The sequence below is a fragment of the Eubalaena glacialis genome, chromosome 3 (assembly GCF_028564815.1).
Source record: "Eubalaena glacialis isolate mEubGla1 chromosome 3, mEubGla1.1.hap2.+ XY, whole genome shotgun sequence".
Lineage (NCBI taxonomy): Eukaryota > Metazoa > Chordata > Mammalia > Artiodactyla > Balaenidae > Eubalaena > Eubalaena glacialis.
In genome coordinates this window covers 49,575,469-49,602,267 of record NC_083718.1, presented here as the reverse complement: position 1 = coordinate 49,602,267, position 26,799 = coordinate 49,575,469, and the positions used below count along the sequence as shown (strand labels likewise).

At 41.7% G+C, this 26,799-nt stretch overlaps 1 protein-coding gene across 2 annotated transcripts in view; it reads left to right on the top strand.

Annotated features, from left to right (window-relative positions):
• Positions 1–4,920: 4,920 nt before the first annotated feature.
• C3H1orf21 (chromosome 3 C1orf21 homolog) overlaps positions 4,921–26,799 on the top strand; it is a 221,140-nt gene continuing 199,261 nt past the window's right edge. For both annotated transcript variants that reach the window (XM_061185628.1, XM_061185629.1), the window contains exon 1: positions 4,921–5,262. The gene's annotated coding sequence lies outside the window, so the exon portion shown is untranslated. The remainder of the gene's footprint in view (positions 5,263–26,799) is intronic.

The following is a 26,799-nucleotide window of genomic DNA, read 5'->3' as shown; positions in this document are numbered from 1 at the left end:
AGGAGCTGTGTGGTGTCACTAGAATTAACCATTATAAAAAAAACACAAAAACAACACTCAATCCACAACTGCTTATTGGGTCCATTACCTGGGTAATGTGCATTGTGGTACCCCCAAAGAAGATGTAAACATTTAAACACACACACACATACACACACACACACACAATCTAGTCTCAAATCAATAGCTACTGATCTTGATGCCACCATAAAGATACGGAAAGACCCCAATAGTATAAGGCTGTAAAATTTCAGCAAGTGAGGGAAACTATGGATTTTCCAAAGGTTCAGAAACTCAGAGGCTGGGGTTGTTCAGCCACTGTAGGAGTTAGACTGAGGTATAAGAGTGGGAGAGGTTGAAGAGAAAACATATTTCCAACAGTTAAGAATGTGGGCTCTGGCATTTGACTGGTGAAAATCAATCTTGGCCTTGTGCTAATTACTTCACCCCTCTGTGCTTCCATTTCCACATCTGCATGGGAATGATGATAATATTCATATCTCTCTGATTGCTTTGCCAGGAAGATGAAGTGAGTTAGCTCATGTACATTATGAATTACATAATACCATGCTTACCACACAGCAGACAATCGGTGTTAGCTGTTATTGCATGGAGCAAGTACAAAGAAAGCACATTTCAGAGTAGTACTTATTTTAGGATCACTTGTTTCTGAATAATCCTGCCAAAGCTACTTTTGACTTGATTATTCAGAAAAATTAACCAGATTGGAAGCTTTTTAAAAATAAATCACATAAATTGAATTCATTTAAATTCATATGAGAAATTACAGGAGGCAGCAGTGTATAGATTTTACTATCTTTTATTCAATCAACCGGTACTTTCATTGGTTTCTTTTTTACAGTCAATGGTAAAGGGACCCTATACGTCTTAGTCAGTTTGGGCTGCTATAACAAAATACCACAGCCTGGGTAACTTAAACAAGATATATTTACTTCTCACAGTTCTGGAGGCTGGAAGTCTGAGATCAAAGTGCCAGCATGGTCAAGTTCTTGGTAAGGGCCCTTTTCCCAGTTTGCTTGTGTTCTGGGTGGGGAGAGGCGGAGTGGAGGAGAGCTCTCTCGGTTCTTATAAGAACACTAATCTCACCATGAGGCCCCCCGCTCCCCACCATGACCTCATCTCCCAAAGGCCTACCTCCTCCTAATACCATCAGCATCGGGGATTAAGGCTCCAACATACGAATTTGGGGATGCAAACATTCAATCCATAACGCTGTACTTAAAAGAAACATAAGAAACAAAAATTTCAAACTTATGTGTTATAAATGGTTCTATAGAGCCAAATATTTATAAGTTAAAGCTTTAGAAATAAAAGAAAATCAGTTATGAAAGAAGTGCCTTTGAAGGTTAAAACTTAACTTTTCTGGGCAAAAGAGATTTTTTTTTTTTTTGAAAATTGTATTTAGAGTGTTTGAAGATACATAAGCACAGAGGGGTGAAGTAATTAGCACCGTCTAACATGAATGTAGAGTAGATTTAGACTGTGCTGACCAAACAGATGTGCAGGCAACTCTTGCTGTGTGGTTTAGGGGAGGGGTCCCCAACCCCCGGTCCGTGGACTGGTACCGATCCTCGGCCTGTTAGGAACTGGGCCGCACAGCAGGAGGTGAGAAGCTGGAGAGTGATCTAGGATTCATCTGCCGCTCCCCGTTGCTCCCCATCGCTTGCCTTACTGCCCGAACCACCCCCCACCCCCGCCAGAAAAACTGTCTTCCACAAAACCAGTCCCTGGTACCAAAAAGGTTGAGGACCACTGGTTTAGGGTACATACCTAAGCCTCTCCAGCACCTCAGAGGCCCATCCTGTCTGCCCCTCCCCTCCTACTGTACCCTTCCTACCCTCTCTTCTGCAGTCCTTACCCAAATCCCCATGGTCTCACTGCCCCTGCTGTGGCTACGTGCAAGAAAATGTGTGTGCAGGGGACTTCCCTGGCGGCCAGTGGTTAAGACTCCAAGCTTCCACTGCAGGGTTCAATCCCTGGTCTCGGAACTAAGATCCTGCATGCCCCCTGGCAAAGCCAAAAAACCAAAAAAAAACAAAAAAAGAAAGAAAATGTGTGTGTGTTGCAGTTGTGGTGGTGATTGGAATCTCTACTCCCATGTCCTCCACATTTGGGGGAGGAAGGAAAGGCGCCCCAGGAATCCCAGGTAAATGAGGAATGAATGTTCACATTAAAAAAAATGTTTATCAGAGCAGTTAATTTCTACAGAAATACCAGCACCAAACAGGGTTTACTGAGAGGCAAAAAGGGCTTAAGTTCCACGACACCTTATTCACATGAGCCTTTCCCAGGGGGCTTTTGCACTTTTAGTTTCCTTATCTGGAAAGTGGCTCCCCAAATTGTAAGTGATTCAAACCCTACAAAACCTGGATTGTTTCTGGTCAGCACTATAGGTTAATTATGGGATTCCTTTCATGGACTTTTGTGACTATCCTGAGAACCTTACTACCACATAAAATGTTGCTTCTAAGGAGTAGTTTCTAGTGAGAATTAACACAACATACCACCTGTTCTCAGTCCTGGGAAGATGTCTGGTCCCTAAACTAGGTTCTTAACAAACGTTTGCTGATTGAATAATAATGAAATAAATGAAGGGAAAATGGATATACTTGAAGCACTTACTGAGTACTTCTCTCTGGAGGGCAGGATTATGGTGATTTTTATTTCCTTCATACCTGGCTGAGTTTCTGAAATTTTTCCACAATGAACATGTATTATTTTGAATAATTAAAAACTTGCTTTAAAAGTTCATAGTATGGATTTTGTAAACTTACACATGTATGGAGTGCTTGCTCTGTGGCCTTCTGTTACTTCTGAGGATATCAATTCAGAGGAGACCTACATTGCCTTGCTCTCAAGAAATCTATGGTGCCAGTCACTGAGCCCTGAAGAGAGATTACAACACAGGTCAACATTTATAGAGCTTGGTCTATTCAGGTGGTAGTGAGGGAAGGAGAGAAGTAGGGAAAGAGAAAAACCTGGTTATGCTCAAGCATCCTTTTATATAGAATTATATGTAAATAAACACACACACACACACACACACACATCTTAGTTATATACTTCTTTCATCTTACCATAAAAGTTTTTAGGAGTGGCCTAAAAACCCCAGAGAAATGTTGACTACATTTGGATAAACCCAGCAGATGGATTTTTCACTCCCAACTTTAAGAAGGAATGCAAAGAGAAAAAAAAAAAAAAAAGTCTACCAAATTACCAAATCTGGGATTAAACTATATATTTGAAAGAACAGGTCATATTTATTGAGTTCTTACCATGTGTCAGGCATTATGCAAAGTTTTTTATATGCATTGCCACCTCATTTTATTTTCCTTTTATTTTGACAACATGCCTATGAGATGGGAACTAGTATCACCAATCCCATTTTACAGATGAGGGAAGGAAGGCTGAAAGAAATAAAACAAGTCACCTAAGGTAACAGAGATGGTGGCTGGCAGTGCCTGACTGGAATCCTAATTAGCCTACCAGCCTTTCTAAACCACTCCTCTTCAGGAGGCCAGATTACAAAGAATTCTGGTTCCAAAGAGAAAAATAAACTAGAATATGGATAATTTAAAAAACTGGAATACAAAAGAGTTTCAAAAACAATGTGATACCAGCCTTTCAAATTAAAAAAGTAAAAACACTGGAAAACCATTTTTTTTTTTTTCTCAAAAAGGCCGACTTCCTAGACATTATGGGTGGGTTATTAACTCATTTCATTAAACTAAATTATGAATTTGCTTTTCAATTAAGTGTCTCATCACTGTCACAGCTCCGATGTGTCCTTTCCTGTTTTCCAACTTCATCTTGGTCCAAAGTAAGAAATGATTCGGTTTGTGTGTAATCCACGGGGCCCAGGGAAGATCATTTGCCCCTTTTGTTTTCTTGGGTGTCCTCACTCTGGAGGCCTGGCATTCCTCACGTGTCTAGGGCAATGCAGGAGCAGCGAAGCGCGGGGAAGCCACACAAAAGACATCCAACCACTATCAATGTTGCAAGATCAATTCAGGGCGCACACGAAACACCCAGTATGTCCAGGAAAAGAAGAAAAAATACCTTCTCCCAGAGGGTGAGAAACTGGTTGACCTCTTGTGAGTGTCCACAAAAAACTGAGCAGGTAAAATGGTGGGCGGCGATCTTTGTGGATTCCCAATCATCCCAAACGCGCCTTGCAGGCGCGGCCTCCGCCCTTTAGTCCCAAGAGGCCGGAGGAGCAAAGAGGGGGCGCAGGGCGCGAAGTCTCAGGCGGTGTCTCCTTCCCCTCCCCAGTGCAGCTTCTGCCCAGTGGCCGACGCTTCATTCATCTTGCAGGCGCCGCGGCCCCAGGGCAGGGTGGCGGGTCAGGGGCCGGGGCCGTTGGGCAGCACCCGCCGGTCCAGCGAAGGGAGGGGCCGCGCGGCGCGGCGAGGATGCCCGGCCTTCCCTCCCTCTGCTTCCAGCAGGCGCAGCCCCGCGGCTGGGCCCAAGGGCTGGCTTGGGTTTCCCGCAGAGCTGGGCCGCTCCGACCTCCGAGCGGCCCCGTGGCTTCCACGCCACCGCCCGGGTGTCAGGCCCAGGACGCAGCTTTCGCGTCGGGGTCTCCCTTCCCGCTGGCCGGCAGGCGCGGGGTGTGCACACACACACACACACACACACACACGCCCGTCCTCACCCTCCTTCCCTCTCTGCAGCCCTGGCAGCCCCGCTCTCCTGGTCCCTTTCTCCGGGGTGCGCGGCACCCTCGCGGCCTCCGCAGGCCGTTCCCAGGGGCGAGGCTGGGTGCTGGACGCGCGCGGGAGCCGGGCGCGGGGAGGGGCCGGCGGTGGGGGAGTGTCTGGCTGCCCCCGCCCCTCGAGTGAGTGACTGGGCGAGGAGGTCCCCTCCCTCCCTCCCCCTCCCTTTTTCCCGGTCCCCTCCCTCGCTCGCTCGCTCCCCACCAGCTCCGGCTCGCTCACTGCCCACTCCCGGGGGGACGTTCCGTGCCGCGGCCGCCGCTTCTTTCACACTTTAGTTGGGAGCCGCGCGCCGCGCTCAGTTACTGGAGAGCTGGCCGCGCGCCGCCGCCTCCCGCACGCACGCACGCGGGCCGGGCTTCGGGGGTTTCGGCTCTTACTCCTGGCGTCTGGGAGGAGGGGGAGACCCGGACTCACTGTGGGGAGGAGGAGGAAGAGGAGGAGAAGGGAGGAAGAAAACAAGCGAGGAGGATCCGGGCGGGGGGCGGGAGGCTTACCACCTTCAGCCCCCCCGCGAGCGCCCAAGGTAAGCGTGAGCCCACGCCGACCTGGGGCGGGGGGAGTTGCCGGCGCAGTCCGCCCGGGTTCCGCTCCCGGGCGCGCCCGGGTGGGCTGGGAGGGAGGCCTGCGGGGTGCCTGCCGCGCGGCGGGGATGGGAGCCGCGGTCGTGGCGCTGCCGGCGCGCGCGGCCCGGGCCGGGGCTGCTGCTGCTGCTCCTGCCGCTGCCGCCGCCGCCGCCGCCGCCGCTGCCGCTGCCGCTGCGGGGCTGGCGGGGACGGAAGCTGGGGTGGGGGGGAGCTGCTGGGGGCGTCTGCTGGCCGGGGCGGAGGGGATGGGATGCGGTTGGGGCTGCTGACGACTTTCGTCACATTGAGGCCTGGGTGGCTGGGATTCGGCCCCCCTCCCTTCCCATCCGCACTCCCCGCCGCCCTCAGCCTTTCCTGCTCCTCTCGAGCTTTGCCTGTAGCCGCCGTACTTTGCAAGCCAGAACTTGAAAGAAAAAGCAAAATTCAGAATCCTCTGCTAAATCTCCGAGTCTCTTCTCCCGCTCCGACTGATTGATGTGTTTATGTGGGTGCCGTGATCCCCGGGATTTCTGAAGTTTTGACCTTTTTGGGGTGACTTGTCTCGATGCAGCGATTTGCCCACCTCGATGTATTTATTATTCGTGCCCATGCGAGGCAGCCAGAGGGTGCCTGGTTATTGTACTGGGGAAAGATTTCACTCCCTTCTGCAGGCAGTTCGCGAAGTGCGGCCGCCGCAGCTGCCTCTGGTCTGCTGCCTGACGTCCTTCGCCGGTCTTCCACCCTGCCCCCCACCCCCTCCTCGGAGGGATTTTTTTTTTTTTTTTTCCACTTACTGTTTGTGTGAGAGAAGCCCCTGGGCTTAGAGCCTTTCATCTCCCATTCATCCCTCTTCTAAAGCTCTGAATTGTCTCAGGCACGATGGTAAAAATTGGGGTGGCTTTCTCTGCTCCAAGAGTTGCACGGTCAAGGATAAAAATATATACACATAAAACACGCATTAATCCTGGGAGGTGACAAGCACAGTTTGCGATAGAAGTGCTTGTTTTCCAGTAGGAAGTTGACGACCTATGTATGAGGTATCTCCCATCGCATGTGGGGTAGTAAAATTGTTTTAAAATAGGTAGTTGCTTATTTTGTACCGTGGCTGGAAAACAGCCCTAAGTTCAGCTATTGGAGCAAGTCTGAAAGTGATACACCCTAGTCACCCAGAACTTCACTAAAGACACATATACTCTGACTCAGACTTTGGGAGGGGGACTGACACCATAAATTCCATGTAATAGTTTTGTTTTTGTTTTTTTTTTTAAGGAAACAGTTGGGCAGTTTGGGGAAGTGACACACGTTCATTACACAGACAGATCTTACGAACACTTCCTTACTTCATGGGCTGGGCTCACCTTCTACCTAATGGAATAACCTTTCAGTTGGTAGAATTGGGATGTACCAGGGTAGAAAAAAATTATGGGTAGAGTGGGCCTGGGCTACTGTAGCTTTCTTGGGGGGAGAAGGTGATGTTTCTGAAGGGTCTTTAAGTTCAAGATGCTCAATCTGGGGGTTTCCTCCCCTTTTTCATACTTCTAGAGCTGCATTGTAGGATCAATAGAACATGTTCTGTGTTGGCTGTTTGGAAATGCCATTGATCAGGCATGGAAATTAATTTAGACTTAATTATCTAGTTTTCTTTTGCTGCTTGTAAAGTAGTAAGTGCTGGTGATAGGACAGCTGAGTGTATTTATCTCTGCATTAAACCAGTGCTGGGATTAGCACTTCACAGATCAGAAATGCAGCATGGAAATGTAACCTCCCTTAAGTGTTTCCTGCTGTGCAAACTGGGTTCGGAGAACAGCTCCGGAGGGCTACTCGGAAAAGCGACAAAGACAAGCGGGCTCAGCACTTGGATGAGCAGATGCCTGCGAAGGAGTGGGGTGCTTCTGTTGTCAAGCTTATCTCCATTCGGGCATTTTTCCCAAGAAAAACTGGCCTTGGTTGGTAGGGAGGAAAAGTTCATCCTAGAAGGATCCTGAGGTTCTAGCTTCCCGTTTCAGCTGACTCAGTTTCAGTGGTTGAGAGAGCTGATAATTTTGTTTTATTGGCTGGTAATTTACCCTTTACCCTCTCACCCCTGATCTCACTTTATCATCTAGCATGGATTTCTGGGAATTAATAGGCCACAGTCTGAAGTGGTTTGAGCTTCTTGAAGAATCACAGGGTATACATCAAAAGCTTGTTCATCAATTGGCACTGTTTGCTGTGACTGATGCAGAAACTCTACCCAGGAGGAAGGTGGTGTGTCCCATTGTGAATATCATTTCCAGGTTGATGGTGCCTCAGCACTGTGTTGGATTTTTGACCAGGCAAGACTTGACTGTCACATCCTGAGTGGCTTGCTCGAGGCTCCTTGTGGCCCCTTTCTTCTAGCTATTTTCTGTCAGGGAATGAGACGCTCCAGGTTGGAGAGAAAGAATCATGGCACCGCCCATTAGAAAAGGAGAAGGCAGGAGATTATTCACAGAGGGTCTTAAGTGTGATAAGTATCACCAGCTTCACGTGAACTTATCGATAGAATGTGGAACCCTGTGAGACACAAGCAAGTGCATTTTTGGCCATCTTATGTTCCTTCTTTGGAATTTTAGAAGCCTTGGAGCTTGGGAGAAGTCAAAGCTGTGATTACTTAGGCTCTCATTAAAACATGAAAGGCAGATTGCAATAGATCAATATAAAATACTTAGAAAACTGAGAAGACAGGGATAGGGCCTGCGTGCAGGGAGAATTGTACACTGAAACTGTATTTTACAATTGGTGATAGTTGTGACTTTAAGAGATCATAAATCAAGAGCTTATCTAAAGTGACATGTAAATTATATACATACATATTTTTAAAGTAGGCAGTTATTTTACTTGACTCCCTCAGTTCTGAAGTTTAATTTTACAAGTTACAATTGCAACAAGAAACAACTTGACATGCTGTGGTTATGCAATCGGGACAAGAGTGGTTGCACGTAAACTGGGCTAGGATGAACATGGAAATGAACACACAGCAGTGTCCGCAGTCCAGGTATTAAGAAGTCCCTTTTTTTTTTTTTCTTTTTAATTCATTGTGTTCCTGGAAAATGCATTTCCTAGGTTGTAGGGTAGTCACATAATGTCAAGATTGCTTTCTCTATGTACTTGTGAGAGGAGATGCAGCTGCCCCAATCTGAATGGAAACTGAGAAGATTAACTAACAGAACTAGGTAGTTAGAGGCAGACTGTTTTGCTCATCTCTGCAACCCCCGTGGCGGCTTGTACACTACCTTGCACTTGGAATCACTCAATGAGTGATTGAATTGAATGGAATTCACCTAATTAGTTAAGATCTGTAATGTGTCAAAAACCTCCTTGGAAATGCATTAGATGTGGATTTCCATTTTAATAAATCAGTAGGATAGTTTATCAAGAGCTCCATATTATGCCTCAGGTAGGGTTTTTAAATGTTGAGAAGTATTGGACAGGAAAGTGAACATACCAAGCATAATGTCTTCTCAAATAGGAATTTCTAGTTAGGGTCATCTTGATTTGGAATATATATAATATCCGTAATTGACAAATATTTCTTCACTCCTGATTGTGACTGTGGTCTTTCTTTTTTTGTCCAAGGCATTCAGTGAATAACAATGCTTCATATTTATAGGGTGCTTAATGGTTTTCAAAGTTCTTTCATGTACTCTTGTCTTACCTGGCATTGTACTGCAGCCATAGCACTCAGGGTTTTCCATGCTGGGATCTCTCCCAGAAGATGCCTGCATCAGGGAGTCGGGGAGAGGTCCTGGGGAAGCTCACAGGTAGCCCCACCTCTTGGTTTACTGGATTTTCTCAAGGGAGCCGTAATTGGTATTCACTGCTGGTCCCTCTAAAATAACTTAAAACAAGCAAAGTTGAGACTTGTCTCATGCAGCGAGCACACTCAGCCTGCCAGCATTCATTCTGTGGCTCTGCCCCTACATCTGTTCGCTCTCCTTGGGCTGCCTTTTACCTTGCTCCTTTGCCAAATGTCCCTTTCATCTACCTATCCTTTCTGAAGTGTTTCCATGTTTTTCTGTCCCACAGATTTTCATCCATAGGCTCTCCTGCTTCTTCTCCCACCACCTTACTTTTGCCTGCAAGACTTGGGTTGTGTGTTTCTGAATGACCTTTTCCAGTACTTGAACCGCATCTCCAGGCCCACTTTCCCTCTGACTCCTCCCACCTCTCTGCTCAAGTGTAGACTTTCTGCTTCCAGCCACTTCTCCTTTCTACCCTCAGGGCCCCTCTGCCTTGTCCTACTTTGCCCCCTACACCTCCCTTATTCCTTCCACCCACTTCTCCATCAAGCCCTCAGATCTTCCAGCACATGCCTGCCTCTGCCTGTTTCACAGGCTCACGCCATCTCAGCAGATGTGTTTACAGCATTCATGAGTTGAAGTCCGCATACATGCTTTGTACCTTTAGAAGAATGGAGTTAGAACACCCCCAAGTTTGGGGATCTTTCTCCTTTTGTTTTCACTTTTGATTCCACAGTATTTTTGACTTTTAAAGGCTCTTAAGCCCTTTAATCATAGCTGAAGCACTTTGCTTCTTCACTTCACTTAGCTAATACAGCCTATGTTGGATAATAGATAAAGGAATATCTAGGTGACTATTGTTATTTTTAAAGATTAGACAACATATCTTGAGAAGCATTTCAGAGATTTTCATAATGGCACCATTGAAAGGCTTTCCTGTACACCCAAATCTACTTACTAATCACAGAAGTAGAATGGTTTGTTTAATTTCATCCTCAATACCTTATTTTTTTCTCTTTTGGTTAAATAAATGTTGGTTAAATGGATGTTGGTTAAATAAACATTACTGTAACTTGAACCAAATCTTTTCTCATTTGTTGTGGTTTTACTGCTCTCCATGAAAATTTTATAAGCTCACTAGACACATTTCTACCAAGCAAGGATTCTTTAGTTAAGACCTAACATTGTTGCTTTCCCTTATAAATTTATAACCTATGTTGGCCCTACCAGTAGGGTCAGTGGGAGAAAGAGGACTACTGCTGGAAAAACACAGCCTGTTGACTCATTGCATACGAACTTAGATTGGTCTTTTTACAAAACCATACTTCAAAAGTAGATCTAGCACTAGTTACGCAATATCCTGAGTGCTCCAGGGCTTTTGGAAGAAGGTGCTTTAAAGGAGAGCAGGGACAATGGTTTTTAAGTAAGAATTCCCTTTCTTTGATGGATCTGTGTTTTATTTGAGTGCAGTGGTTATTGCAGTAGTTTCAGTTTATTGTTACACCGTATATTAGGACATTTTCTACCTTACTTGGTGACTTATGTTTTTCCCTGCCTGAGCAGGGTAAAGAAGGAGAATGAGAGGTTGGTGGTTTTTGCTGGAGTGTGAGGACATTTTTCATACCCATCATCACAGATGCTGGTGGAGTAGGTGACACCCACTCAACAGTCCAAGAGATGCAGTGTGTATCATCACAGGCACACCTAAAAGCTTCTCCCTGAACCCCACAGTTGACAAGGAGATCTACACATGTCGTTTACAGTGCAGGGGAGCCCCTATATCAACACTACAGTTTCTTTCAGGAGAGGATTGAAAGGCCAGATGTAGAGTAAGGAGATGCTGCAGGCTCAGGCTGAGGTTTGCAGAGAACTTTTCAAAGACACAGATAATTAATACATGCCAAGGGGTGACTTCAGCAGTTCTCTCTGAAAGGTCTGCCAAAAGCAATTTTCCTAAGATAATTTTGTAACAGTTCTTACAATTAAAAGGTTATAAAGGAATAAGCTACAGATATCTAATTCTGTGTCTCAGGCAGATACTATTCCTATTTTGAGGAAGGAGGTGAGAATCCAGGAACCTCTTTGAGTTGTTTAATATCTACTGAAAATTCGGATGTTCTGGTTTCTATGCCAGGAGTCCATGACAGTCTAGGTACAGCTCCCAAAACAAACGTTCTGCTTACCCTTGGTGGCCGTCCCAACACCCACCCCCGCCCGGCCTTGAGCTTTCCTCCCTCGGTGGCTTCTCTTGGGGTCCAAGCCATTTCTCGAGTCTCAGTTCATATCCCTTCTCCTTCAGGGAGCGTCTTCTCTGACCATCAGAGTGGTTTCTCCCTTGGCTTCCACGAACTCCTGCAACACTTATTTGTTGTTTATTTTATTTCATTATTAGTTTTGGTCTTCATTTATGTTTATTTGTCACCCCACCGAATTATCCGCTCTTCTGTCGTGCCCACTGGGCCTTAAGAGTATGACATGCTGAATAAGTAGCTGTTGGTTGATTGACAGCTGGTCATTGGTCTGAGGCTTAGAGTTTTTCTTTGTGAAGACCTTGCTCCCATTTAAAACTGTTTAACCAAATGAGGAAGTGGAGTTTCTCAGGGATGAGAAAAGATAATGGGAATTGTTTAATTCCTTTGTTGCCCAAGGTTAAAGCATCTAATCTCTCTTACTCTCTTAGATAATATATTAAACAAACATTTACTTTTGTTGATGATACTTTGTGTCATCTCTGTGCCTGGCACTGGAGAGATGCTGGAGATACAGATAAGAAGGGCTGGCCCTGACTTTGTGGACTTCTCAGACAAGTGTGGGAATTGGCAAGCACATGGTATGTCGTAAAGAGTCAAGGTGCTTTGGAAGTTGAGGGGAGAAAGCAGCCAACTCTGTCTAGAGGTAGGCTGACCCGGCACCCTGTCTCCCTGGGACAGTCCTGGTCTGTGCCCATTGTTCAGCATAGTTATTAATGCACTCCCTTTGCCCTCAAAAGTCTCCCAGTTTGGACAATGAATTATACGATTCCCCAACATAAAGACGTCATAGAAGGCTTCACAGAGAAGGAGGTATTCTGGATGACACTCGAAAGCTGCACAAGGGTCCCCTAGGGTATTGCTGACATTTCCAGAAATATTGGGGGACCAACATTGGTTTGCTAAGTGTTTTTCCTCATTTTACTATGGATTTATAGACTAATTCACAGACTGGCATTTGTGGATAAAGGGATTTGGGGGCAGGTGGAAGATGAAGTAGGGCATTCTAGCAGAGGACACACAGTGATGTGGAGAAACGTGGATGTGGGTCATTGTGGCTGGAGTTTCTGCATCTCGTAGCACAGATGCAAGACAAGACTGATCAACTATGCAAGGCTTCACAGTACATAGTTTGGACTCATTGCCCAAAATAAGAGGCATTGAGAGATTGTAAACAGGGGAGAGACATAATTTGCATGATAGATGGTTCCTTTGTGAGTGTGGGGAAAAGACTGGAGGGGAACAGAGAGTGTCCCCAGGACACCTACCACACAATTGGGGCCCAGCACGTATTTGTTGAATGAATGAATGAGAGAGAGTTTTTGAATCTGTGGTAGTTGAAGCTACATGGTTTTGTATGAGATTGCCCAGAGAAAGTAAATATTATAGAAGAAAAACACTGAACCGTGAGTTCCAGGGAACACCAACTTTTATGGGCTGTGGATGGAAAGGATAGTGAAGGAGACTGAAAAGTGCCAGCTCCTCATCGAGGCAAGAGAACCAGGCATGTGGTGTCAGGAAGAGAGGATGGATCAAGAATTGGTGTGTGCTTAGAATTGTCACAAGAAGAAGTAAAACAGCATTGAAGAGTTTTTCTCAGAATTTGTAATTCTATTATTAAATAGTAGTGGAAATATTTACCTTATGGGAGATAACAAGATATAGGTACTTAGTGTTATTATTATGTTCATGCTGCATGCAAAGTTTGAAGTTTCATCACTTTGTTAGTTTTATATGTCGGGATTCTGAGGCTTGCCTTATATAATTTATGCCAGTACCTGGTGTAGTAAAAATCTGAGGCCATGTTTTGGGAGGATGATGAAATAACACAGTGTTTAATCATTGTGAACTTATGATTGTGCATAGTGATTTATAAAGGGGTTAAAACACCTGAGTGTTTACATTCCACCAGATGAGGAGCCATCCACAGTAAGGACACACTGAGCGACAACATTGTGACAAAGGATGGCTAGTTGCAGAAGCCAGGCTGAGTAGCAATGTCATTAAAGGTTTGTGGTAGAAATAGAGACTCTTGTTGCAGAGTGAATTGTTACTTGTCCTCAGTCTCCACTGAGAGACCCTGGGTGGAGATGGGGGCAGCATCATAAATGTATTGGAAAGAGTGTGGGCTTTGGATTCAGCAAATTTTATCCCTTTTCCACCACCTCCTAACTCTAGCTTCGTGATCTTGAATATCAGTGGTAATAATTGACCGTAGTAACAATACAAGCTAACATGTATTGAGTGCTTACTCTGTACCCAGGTGCTGTACTAAGTACCTCACGTGCATTGTCTTTAATGCTTGCGACAACCTTATGAAGAACCTACGACTGTTACCTCTACTTTATGGATAAAGAAGAACTGAGGCTCAGGGTCTCTGGGACCTTGACCAAGGTCTTGTAGCCAGCAAGTGGTAGTGCTGAGACTGGAATCCAGGCCTTCTGACTCTAAAGTCAGGCTTTTAATGATCAACTCCTGGGCAGTTCTCTTTTCGCCATTCCCCCTGCCCTTCCCACCACACACACATTCCTTTCCCCTCACCTACTGCTTCTCTTTGAAGCAGATCACAGACACTATGTCATCTTGTCTGTGTATACTAGATTATATTTCTAAATGATAGCAGCTTTTTTTCCTTTTAACGTAACCACAATATCATTATCATTCCTAAAAACTTTTAACAATAATTTCTTAACATCAAGTATCCAGTCAGTAATCAAATTTTCCTGGTGGGCCCAAACATTTTTTTAATGATTAATTTGTTTCACACTTGAGAGATGCATCCGTCTTTCTTTTTTTTTTTTAATGTTATTTTTATTTATTTTATGTTTTTATTTTTTTTGGCTGTGTTGGGTCTTCATTGCTGTGTGGGCTTTCTGTAGTTGTGGCAAGCAGGATCTACTCTTCATTGTGGTGCACGGACTTCTCATTGCGGTGGCTTCTCTTGTTGCAGAGCACGGGCTCTAGGTGCGCAGGCTTCTGTAGTTGGGGCGTGTGGGCTCGGTAGTTGTGGCTTGCGGGCTTAGTTGCTCTGCAGCAGGTGGGATCTTCCCGGACCAGGGCTCGAACCCGTGTCCCCTGCATTGGCAGGTGGATTCTTAACCACCGCGCCACCAGGGAAGTCCCCGTCTTTCTTTATAGGCTTCCTTTCTCTATTTTTCCCTCTTCTTTTTCTCCCCTAGCAGTTTATTTGTTAAAGAAACAGGGATTTAATCTATAGGATTCCCTGCATTCTGTAGTTCGCCGATTGCGTCTTCTTTCTTAGTGTTCTTCACTGTATTCTTCAAATTCCAGTATTTCCTGTAGTTTGATCTAGACTGGAAGCTTGATCAGGTAGTTTGGCAAGAGTACCTCATAGAAAGTGTTCTGTACTTCCTCTTATATCACATCAGGAGGCCTTCTTGTTTCTTTATTTGTGAGGTTAAGACTAATTGGTGGATTTAGGTGTTGTCAGCCTGACCTTTCCATTATAAAGCTTCCCCAGGCCCTTCAAAAACCACTTTGGCCATTGCTTAGATGTATTATTTCAGAAACAGTTGAAAAATGATGATATTCTATCATCCCTTCTGCATTTGTTAGCTGGAGTTTTTCTATTAAGAAGAAATCTACCACATCAATTATTTGGTTACCTCGGGATATAGGAAAATTAATGCTCAGTTTTGTTCCCTCTGTTTTAAATAATGTTCAGAATTATGAGTTGACTTTCTAACATCTTCCAAAGAAGACCAATGAGGTTTTTTTAAAAGTATCATTATGAGCTCATGGATTTTAACACAATTCATGTGTTTATAGTCCTTTGAAGTTATTTCTTTTGAAGTTCAAATTATCTTTGGCCTGTAGGAGACTCTTTAAATTGGCTTCTGAATCATTTTGACATGACTCTCGTGGTCTTTGAGGACATCTTTACTTTGTGGTACAACAAGGTATTTCAGGCTGATCTAGTACTTTTCCTGTCCCAGATCTTTTTATTGGTAAATGGTATTTAGATACCACAATACGGGTGTTAGTAGTTTTCATTGCCTCTGGGCTGGTCATTGTTCCTAGGTCTGTTCAAGTGGACAAAGTTAGAAAAATATATAAGTATGTATATCTAGCTACTGAGATATGGATATATACATATGTTTGTGTATGGATATGTTTTTGTATATACATGGTGTATGTATGACATATGTATATATACATATGTGCATATTGTTTCTATTTAATGTAAGCAAACATATCTCTATTTTTTCCCTTTTAGAAAAAAGATTGCATACTATAGTTACGCACTTTGCCTTTTGCACTTAATGGTATTTTTCAGAGATCACTCTGAAGCCATATATGAACATTTCTTAGTGCCTTTTACAACTTCAGAGACTCCACTGTGTAAATAAACCAAACTTTGTTCATTTGGATATATAGTTATTTTCAGTCTTTTGCTCTTACATTGTACTGGGAATGATTTGTTTTTGGTGGTGGGGTTTTATTTGCAAATCAGACATAAAGCCTGAACGGAAACATTATTTTTCCTTAGCTCAATGGACAGCTGAATGAACAGTGCTGCAGTGAATAGCCTTGTGAATATTTATGTACGTATTCTTGCCAGTTTATCTTTAGATAGATCCCTAGAAGTGGGATTGCTGGGTCAAAGGATGAATAGATTTGCAGTTTTGTTCAATATTGCCGAAGTCCCTTCTGTGGGTGCTACACAATTTTGCATTCCCACCAGAGGTAATGAGAGTGCCTTCTTACCCCACAGTCTTACCAGTAGACATGTTGTAAAAACCTTTGGGTCATTGCCATTTAAATGATACTTTAGTGTAATTTTAATTTGCATTTCTTTTATTATGAGCTAGCTTGAGTTCCTTTTCATATGTTTTGGGGCCACTTGCATTTCTTTTTCTGTGAACTGTCTCTTCATATTTTTTGCCGATTGTTATAGGATTTTAGGTCTTTTTTTCCCCTTTATTTTATGAACCTTTTTATGTTTTAGGAATATTATATACTAGGGATATTATCCCTAACATTTGACAATTTTTCCCCAGTTTATCATTTGTCTTTTTCCTCTGATTACGGTTTTTTTGGTGTAAATTTTTTTTCCTTGATTTAGTCTGTTACATCAGTCTTTTTCTTTATTGCCTCTTGGATTTGAATCAGAATGTGGAAAAGCTTTTCTTCTAGATTGTAGAGCAGCACTATCCAATAAAAGCATAATAGGAACCACATATGTAAATTTTTAACAGCCACAATAAAAAAAGTAGAAAGAAAGAGGTGAAATTAATAACATATTTTATTTAACCCAGTATATCAAAAATATTATTTCAACAAGTAATCAGCATTTTTAATTACTAATGAGATATTTTACATTTTTTTCATGCTAAATTTTTGAGAACTGATGTGTATTTTATACTTAGCACATCTCAATGTGGTCACTAAATTTTCGTTGTAAATACTTAATCTGTATTTAGACTATAAAATTTACAGTTGAAAAAGTAAATTCACATAACCAAGTTGTTCTAAGTGTACGTAAAAGTTTTCTAATAACTGAGTTGAGTGTCAGTTTTTTAATTTCAATTTAAATTATTTAAAATAAATTAAAACTTCAAATTCAGTTCCTAGCCACATTTCAGGTACTTGGTAGCCATGTATGGATAATGACTTCCATTTTGGACAGCACAGTTATAGGATAGTCACCCATATTTTCTTTTAGCACTTGTGTGGTTTTATCAATTAACATTTAAATCTGTGACCATTGGAATTTATTTTGCTGTATGGTCTGGGGAATGGATCCAATTTTCTCTTTTTTTTTTTTTTTAACATGGCTATTTGGAAATCACAAACCACTTACTTACTAAAAAGTTCATCTTTTCCCCACTGATTTGGGATGTGCCCCTATCCTATAGTTAATTGCTATAAGTAATTAATTAGCTATATTTCTGCATTTTCTATTCTCTTCTATTGGTTTGTCACTTCATGTTCCAGTACCCTACCGTTTTAATCATAGAGACAGTATAAATATGTTTTAACATTAAAACCATGTTGAGATACCATTTCATACCTAGTAGATTGGTAAATGTCTGTCAACATCAAGCATTGGGCAAGAATGTGGAGCAAAGGGAATATACATACAATGGTGATGACAGTATAAATTGGTATATGATTTTTGAAAGACATTTGGAATGCCTTTTGAGATGGTCCCCTGACCCCCTTAGCCTTCAGCGTAGCAGAGCAAGGCAGCAGAGCAGATCCAAGCCTGGAGTGGGAGCAGTTTTGTCTAATAACTTCAGTTTGCCATTCTCATATTATCATTTTCTATATAAATTGGATGGTGAAAAAGTTTGGGAGGCAGTGCCTTAGAGAAACTTACACATGTGCAAGAATGCTCATAGTAACCCTATTCATAACAGCAAAACACTGGAAACAACCTATATGTCAATCAGCAGTATACTGAATAAAGAAATTGTGGTACATTTATGATAAATAGTCGTGGGAGTAACCTACAACTGTGTGTATCCATAGGGATGAATCTCACAAGCACACAATGAGTGGAGAGGCAGGGTAGAAGAATAATACAGTGTGATTCCATTTATGTAAAATTCAAAAAGTGCTAAACCAAAGCAATACATTGTTTAAGGATTGATTCATGTATGGGAAGACTAAAGAAAAGCAAGGGAACTATTAACATAAAATGCGGAAGATAGTAGTTACTTCTGGGGGCAAAGGGGAGGGTGTGATTAGGAAGGGCTACACACAGAACTTCCAAGGTGCTTGTAAGGTTCTGCAGGTAGCTACATAGGCATTTTTAAAATATACATTATATGGTACATGTGTTATGTGATTATTTCATAACAAAACAACACCAAAAATCCAGACTCAGGAGTAGGCTAACCAAAACTCAAATAATTAAATTTATGCTCAACAAAAACTTCTGTTAGATGTGAAACACTTGGCTCTTACCATGCCTCATTTAGTGACAGTGACTTTTTAATTGGCTGGAAGAACAATTGAAGACAGGTTTGCTTTTAGTGTCTGGGTCGGGCAGCAAGAAATATGTTATTGTGTGTTATACACACACGAGTGACTGTCACACCACCAGGTACAACTATAGGTAGAAGCATGGGTTCTTTGACACTGAAGCAGTTTTTTTTTGGTACCAGGCAATTATTTTGGGTACCATTTTTGCAAAATATAATCATGGCCAGTTTTAAACTTTATTCAGAGAGAGAATATTTTTGAAGGGACAGCATCATAAATAGCAAACATTTATGAAGCATATGCTATACACCAGATGCAACACGTACATTAACTCATTTAATCTAGATAATAGTCCCATGTTAAGCCACACAGGGAATACATGTTGTCAGAAAGTCAACACAGGAAATACATGATGAGATTTTCATGAAAGCTTGTCTGGCCCCAAATCCGATGTTCCCAACTTATATTCCAGAATATCTTTTTAAGAACTTCAGGAACTAATATATCCTTTGCTCAGTGGAGGCCTGTCCCAGAAAGTTCGTATTTCTAGCCTTAACATTTCAGAGAAGGAAATCCCTGACTCTAGTGTGGCAGTTCTTCACAATGTCTGTGAATTTTTTAACATCAGTTTTAAGTTTGCTGTCTTCATTAGCATTAAGCAGTTGCTCTCTACTCCTCTGTGTGATAGGTCGGTCCTCTTATACACTTGGTGGCCTTAAAGAATTTGATTGACTGGGCAGTGGGAGACCTGCCAGGGTTTCTGTTGATTTTCTGATTTGAAGCCTTTCCTAATTTTCCATCCCCAAGATTAGCCTGAACCCTAAAACCTCTCTTGACCATGCCTGTGCAAAACCTTTGCAGCCCATTTCCCCTTCTGGCATTAAGATTGTATGTATCTCTTTCCCCAGCTTGTCAAAATTTTAAAACCTTTTTTTATTCTTGTTCCTCAAGAATTACCTTACATATCCCAAATTGTGATATCAACAAATGAAACTTATTCCTGGTCTTTTATCTGAGTCGTTATTTGGCATATTATTATCAGACCCAGCACTAATAATTGTTATTATGCTTTGAAGTTACATCATGTTTAGCTTCAAAGTTCCCCCATTCCTACCCCTTCTTTCCACTGGTATTTTCAGGAGAGAACACAGCTGATGAAGGGGATAGGGTGGGAAGGAGCATTCAAATGAGCATTTGGTTGCTAGGTAACCTGGCTCACTCAGGATTTGTGACTTCCTAAAGTTATGTAGAAATTAAATGCAGAGCTATTTGGAATCTCTGTCCAATGGCACATTCCTCTTTAGATTAGTGTGCGATCACTTTGGAGCTGACAGTTGCTTCTAAATCTACACAGCCTCTTTTTCTGGGGGCTATTAGACTCGCTGTTTCAAGAGAACGTATGTGGTAAAAACCATTTTTTTAATAAAAATGAGAAGGTCAGTGTACAAGTGAAGATGGTGAATCCCCATCACATCTTGTGATCTGTGGATGTGTGTGTGCCTTTCTGAGCCCTAGGAGGATGGTTTTTATAGTGATACTGAAGCCATCCTTGTATCTTTCTTCTATTTTCATTATATTTGAACTTCCATCAAGTTTGCTTTAGGTTTTAATGTCAAGAAACAGACTTGCCCTTTGTATATCTCAAATGAGAGCTATATGGTATTCTGTGTGAGGATAAAATCCCTTGCATGTGTTTTGATATTTCACTTTTTAAAAAGCATAATATCTAAGACTAACAAAGTTAAAAAGGAACCAAATAAAATTAAATAAACTCCTATGGTTAGGAAGGAAGTAAAATGAGTATATCCAGAAAATGAAATGCCTGTGAGATTTATACTGGTTTTCTACTACTTGGTTAGATCCTATAATAATGATTTTTGAGGGCTCTTCTTTGGATCTTAGATGTTGTCAGTTACAAAGGTGGCATTAGAGTGAGGGAGAGGGAGAAATGGCCTTGGAAGGGAATAAAAAGACGCAGTGGTATTTATGATCAAGTGTTGTTCTTTGGAAAATAACATTTCTATTAGAACTTGTAGCAGGTTATTTGTTAAGTGGCAAAGAGGACCAGAATTATGAGGGAAATTCAGTTCAGATAGCACTGCTTGCCCACATAGCCTGAAGATAACCTTGTAATTTACAGAAACACATTCAGACTGTATTTTCCTGATTGCTCCTTTAAAGGACTATTCCGGAAGGACTTGAGCCTCTCACTATGTTACATTGTGCTTTAATGGGCCAGCTGCTTGCATGTGAAAGAGTAAGAGAAACTCTGAGAGGCTGTGGTCTAAATTTGGATGCATTCGTGAGATTAAGTGGGTATTTTCCTCCTTTCTACACTGCCCCCCTCACCCCCATTTCTCTATGGAATTGAGTCTTTGATGTGGAACTAACTGTGGCTGTAACATTTTACATGTCTAAAAATGAGTGGGAAAAAATCAAATAGGTACCTAAATGGTATTTCCCATCATTGAATGACTACAGCTACATTTGGTAACATTTAATATGAAAAACTCAGATAACCTCTTAGGTAAGATTTTCTTTCTAAGCTGAACAGAACTTTCCCCACGGGTCACATCCTGTGCTCTGCCACCTCCACTTAGTGCCGTGAATGCATCTGCTAAACAAACGCATGCACAGTAGTTCAGAAATCCACAAACACCGTTTTCTCTCTGAAGTAAATAAAATACATCATCTTGGGTTATTCTGATAGCTTTAATAAATCTCTTACCTGCTTGCCTTTGAAGTATATTGCCATTTTTTTTAGGGTGGGAGGTAGGACTGGGGCATTTAAGGAAGTATACCAGGTCTCTAGCAAATCATTCATGATGCCAAATGAACATTGTATTTGACATGGCCATTTATCTTTTTTATCCAGTGTAAAGAAGTCTAAAATAAAAAGTTCTGTTTCTTCCTTGCACTGATAAGTCATGATAAGGCCGTGATGAAGTCATGATGAAGAGGACTCAGGGTCTGGTTTTTGTACTGCATGGGCACAGGGATTCCATAGCAGACATGCTAACGGGTATCAGGTGAGGAAGGGAGCCGTAACCTTCCATTATCAGGGTTTTAGAAACCATCAAGTGGGCCACAGGAAGTCAGAGTTCTTGTTTTCACTTTTTACTAGACTGGCTCTACCTACAGTCAACACAAGAAAGAGCAGTTGGAGAATTAAGAACTCAATGATATTAATACTGAGATGGGGCAGCTAAGAATGAGAAACATGTCCTAAATCGAAATCATAGCAATTCATTATTTCCTTGCTGAGTAGGCAGATAACTCGATGCACTTGGTAATACATTAGAATTGCTGTATTAAAACTGGAAAATGTATGCTAATACTGTAACATCACAGTCAGGAATGGTTTATTTTTGTTGGTGGTAGTTTATTTCCAAATCAAACATAAAGCCTGAACTGAAACATTACTTTTCATCAACTAGACAGACAGCTGAATGAACAGAGAAGGTGAGTGAATTTATTCTACAGTAGCAGAAGCCCTGGGTATGGAGGGTTTGTGCTTCTTGGCAAAACCCTGCCCCCAAAGAGACTTCTGTGTCTCAACAGTGGGACCCATTGTATCGGTGAGAAAACACTGCTCTACTGGGCTTTTTAGTACCTTGATTTTTAAAATTCATTATTCATTATTTTGAATCCAGCTCAACAAAGGGTTATTATTTGGGTCATTTACTAGGGCCCAGAGCTTTGCTAAATTGAGCTATAGGTTAAAATGTTTTGTCTATGTTAGGTATTTGTGAGGAATGAGAAATCCCTGATAAGCGCTTAGAAATAGGAATAGTCACTGAACTGCTAAATAGATAGAATGTGAAGGCACATCCCCCTGAAGGCTTTAACCATCCTTTGGGGATAGTATGACCTTTGAAAAAGCTGTTGTGGTCAGATTTCACCACCTTTTCTCTTGCATCCCAATCTGATGAAGTCTCATGCATAACAAAAATGGTGAATTGGGATCCTTTTATTTAATTCCGACAATGACCCACCAGAAAATTTTAGAACAAAGTCTGTTCCTTAGTCACAGGGCTATTCTCACAGCGAACTAATGGGTTTGAATGTCAGTGTTCTTTCAGTACTAGACTACCAAGAGTTATTTCAGTTGAGAAGGTGAAATATGGGTAGTTTCCATCTATTCAGCACTTTTTTTTTTCATTCTTACTCAATTTTCAAAGAAAGTTTCCTTTGGTGTTTGTAGCGTAAGGATGACCTCAGGCCAGCAGTTGGGTAAACTACTTGCTGTAGTTTCTCCTTGGTCCAGGTGAGTTACAGCTGAGGTATCAGGAAGCTGCTCTCTTTGTACTTTTCAGTGAGTGGGCTCTTGTGTTGGAATTGATTCTGATCTTCAGCCTTTGTAGAAAGAAATTACCTCACAGTATTGGGGAAGAAGTAAATGAAATGAGGTAGTAATGGAATGTATGTGGGGTGTGCAATGTGGGCTTGAGATGGGGGATGGGAAGACTGCAGGAAATGACCTGCAGATGGATTTTTCAGGTCTTCTATTGGAATAAAGGAATTCATAATGGATTTTGGTGACTTAAAACAGAAAGAGCAAGAAGGTGATCTATACCAAAGTAAAATAACTCTCTTAGTCATGAATTAATAGCTCTTTACAGACCCATTAATATCTCTCTGCAGAGTGAGGGTTTCAGCCCACCTGGCCCACCACAAATTTGTAAGCTGACTGTCTACCTAACACATTGCCTGGTTAACTGCAGGCCTCGAGAAATACATGCAGAATTGAATTAAATGTTATGGTGACTCCAGGGGCTCTGGGTATTCATTGTTTCATTTCCCTTCTCTGTGGGTTTCTGAGTAATATCTTACTGTTCTAAACTGTACTCTCAGTTGGCTTTACTCTTATTTATGCCCTTTCTCAAGCAGCACTGCGGAGTTAGCAACAGAAGAGGATCAAACCATTTATATAAATTTGTATAATGGCAGGGAAAGACTTATAGCAGAATAAGGATAAAGTATAAAAAATTGGCAAACTTATGAGAAATAAAAGTGATAGACTGTGGAGAAGAAAGTGTAGGGACAGTAGGAAATTTATTTTTTCAGTATAATAGAAATAAAGCGTCTGTTCTTAAATTTTAAAATGATAAATAAATAAATATGCTTCAAGATTCTTCTTTTTAAAGAATTTATTGTTCTGATCAGCAAAAGGAAAAAAAGAACTGTAATAGATGAAAGGTCTGTGAATAGTTTATCTAGGAAATACGGCTTTGGAAGCAGTGTCCTGATAATTATGCCTGTGTCCGGCTAGGTAAAAATGTTTCAGGACATTAGAATTTGTCTTGGGAGGAAGGGTTATACTAAGATTAAGGATTTTTTCAGGTGGATATCTTGGATTTCATACTTTAGTCATAACTTTTGAACATGTTGAATGATTTTGACCAAATTTGTAATAGCACAAGAAATGTCTTAGATTCAACCTGTGGTTTGGTGTGCAGTGTTGAAACAACATTAAAAGCCAGTCCATTTCCAAGTGAATGTATTTCCGTAAATTAAAATGAATTACAGTGAATTTTAAGTGGATAAATGTGGTTGATGGTGTATGTCCATATTTAACGAGAACGGGTGGCCAGTTGTCGAATTTTCTTCTAATATATATTTTGGATTAATTTTATCTGAGGTTATGAAAGGTTAATTTGCCAAAACTATTTTTTCCCTTAAATCTCTGCATCAACTAGAGCTGCTTTTCTCAGGCAATTCTAAAATCCTACAGAAAAAATATAAATGAAATATTTCTAATTGGAGAAAATGCCTTATTGAGTCTCTAATTTTATTTCCATTTGTTTTAAATTTCAATATATATGGAGGCTTAAACATGAATATATGTGGCTTATGGGGAGGTTTATGATCAAATGCAATAATCAGTGGGGTCCTATCTAGTTTTCAGGTTTGGTGTTAAGCAGGCTTAGAAAAACTGCTGGTTTCTCTAGTCTTCAGAGAGCTCTTCTGCAAATGGACTAGAGACTATTACTCCCTTGTTCATGACTGCAAAATAATTAAGAATATTTATCTATTTTTTGCAGTAAAGTGTGGCTACTGGGCAGCTTTCTATGCTACTTCCAAACTAGGGTGTGCAGAGTTCAATGCTATCTTTTTCTTAAAGACAACATAACTAAAAGTTATTGGTTACATGAATTTCTTTTGAAGTGCCTCATCCTGAGTTTATCATGAGACCTTACTAGGTTCTGTGTGTGATTTCTGTTATAAGCTAAAACTTGTCTCCCATCCACTAAGCTTGCCTCATTGTTCCAGACCCGGATGCAGGGTTCAAAACTTATTTGATGCTCTCCTGGTGCTAATCATATAGTTGAGACACCTAAAATTATGCAGAGATGATTGGCTATTTAGAGACTGTTTGGTATGGCTGGTCATCATTGAATGAAATTTCCAAGAGAACTGGGATGTCGAGGTTTTACTCTGTGTTCCTATTGCACAAGTACAGATGGCTTTTTAGTTGGGATGGACTCTGTGGCAAAGATACATCATTGGGGGGGCTTTTTATATTTCTGTGTTTTTATTTTAGTTATTTTACTTCCCTAACCCCTGTTTTTCAATTCCTGTCGGGTAAAACAAGGATGTTCTTAGGAAACGATGTAGCCAGGTTTAATTACCGCTCAAATGAAGATAGCAAACAACCCACAGTTAAGGCGAGGGTATCGTCCCTAGGGTTTGTCAGCAGGCCAGCAGCGGGTCTTCCTGTGTAAGGAATGTGTGCTTGAAGATACAATATAAATTATAGACTCAGGGTAATGTGAACACGTCTCCATGCCTGGGAACATCTTCACAGGTGGTGAACACTTAGAGGAAGCCTCATACAGGGTAAATAATGCTCAGGAACTCATTTGTCTGTTTCTTAAAGAAACACATTAATAAAGACAAAGAAACCAGAACAAAAGTGGCATAGGGATCAAACAGATGACATCAGAAGAGAGTTAAAATCCAGAAATGCGTTCTGGAAGGCTCTGCCTAATTACGTTACAAGTAGTCTGCAAATCTAGCCCTGAGTTTGCCTGTAGCCATAGGAGAGGAAGAAACATCATCAGTTACAAGATTCAGTTATAAAATAAAAATATATCATTTCTTTGCCCAAGTGCAACTGTCGCTGCTTCTTATATAGAAGAAATTCCCCCTTGTTAATGGACAACTGCATGATGACAGATTATCTTTGCTTGGGAAAATCCAGATTTCTTCCTGAGCCTTTTCTAGAAATAATTCTTTGATTACTGGAGGCAGGGAGCAATGGTAAGGCATCACGTTTTACACATCTGGAAGGATTTCCCCTCAGGATACAGTTATCCTAAAACCCTGAGAGCAAATGAAAGATACATAATCTTTGCTGTTTCCCTGTTATCCCTCTGGTGGGATTGTGTTACTGGGGTGACCCTGCAACGTCCACCATGAGTCATTTTTCAAATTCTTCAAGGGAAGGAATGATTGTGGCTTCGTGCATGTTGTGATGTGCACATAGGTAGGTGTATGACAAAATTGTGTGTCGAGAGATTTTTAAAACCCTAATATTTGTCATCAGACTCCAGAGGTGAGGCTCATTCTCACATCCTGATAAAAATTATACAGTGTATTTATAGTCAGTTGTCGAAATTTATTTGAGCTAAATCTCACAGTATTAATGATGACCAAAGTAAGGGAGTGAGTCACTGCTTTAGATCAGGATAGGTGTCCTGTCTGAACATCTTAAATGATGCCAGCGTTGATTTTCTTTTTAGGTTCATAAAAGCCTTTGAAATCTGTAGGATATTTCTTTGTGGTTTTGACCAGTTGCAGAGCTTGCCAGTAAGTCTCTGAAGGAGTTCTGGTCAGATCTGAGTTATCAGAAGAGAGTATGTTTCTGAAAAACGCTCAGTAACTAGAGGCATTGAGTCTGTAGCTGGTGTTGGCTGTCTTACCGACCACGAGTTTACAGAGAAGACTGCAGGGAATCTTGGAGAGGGACGCAGGAAATGAAGTGAGAGTGTGTGTCAGCTTTGCCCTGATTCCTAGAGCCTTGTGAAGAATTCTCTCTGCCCTTGAAATATGGCCTGTGTGTATGAGTGTATGTGTGGTGGGGACATCTTCAAACCTCTTTTTTCACCTATAGTTTGACAGAGAAGTTGAAAGGAAAGAGGAGTCTCCAAGTCAGAGAGGAAGGGCAAGGGAAGGTCACTCGGCCTCACATTTGAATATTTCCCTGGAAAAAAAAAGTCCCCTTGTGTGCACATTGCAGCTGCTTCCTTCTTTCTTCCAGGTAAATCCGTTGGCCATTGTGTACCTGCTTGAGTGATTATTAATAATAACCTTACACTTATGCAGACCCTGGGAAATCTTTGCAATAGAATATGTGACCTGAGAGCTGCAGAGTCTGGAGTATCTCCTCCCACTCTCCAAAAGCCTAACACTAGACCCAGAAGTTAATAGTTGCTCAATAAACGCATATTGGATTAATTTGATTTTAGACCCTGGGAAAACCATCCTTGGGCTGTTTTTGGAAGAGGGAGCAAACATTACTCAGTGGAATCCT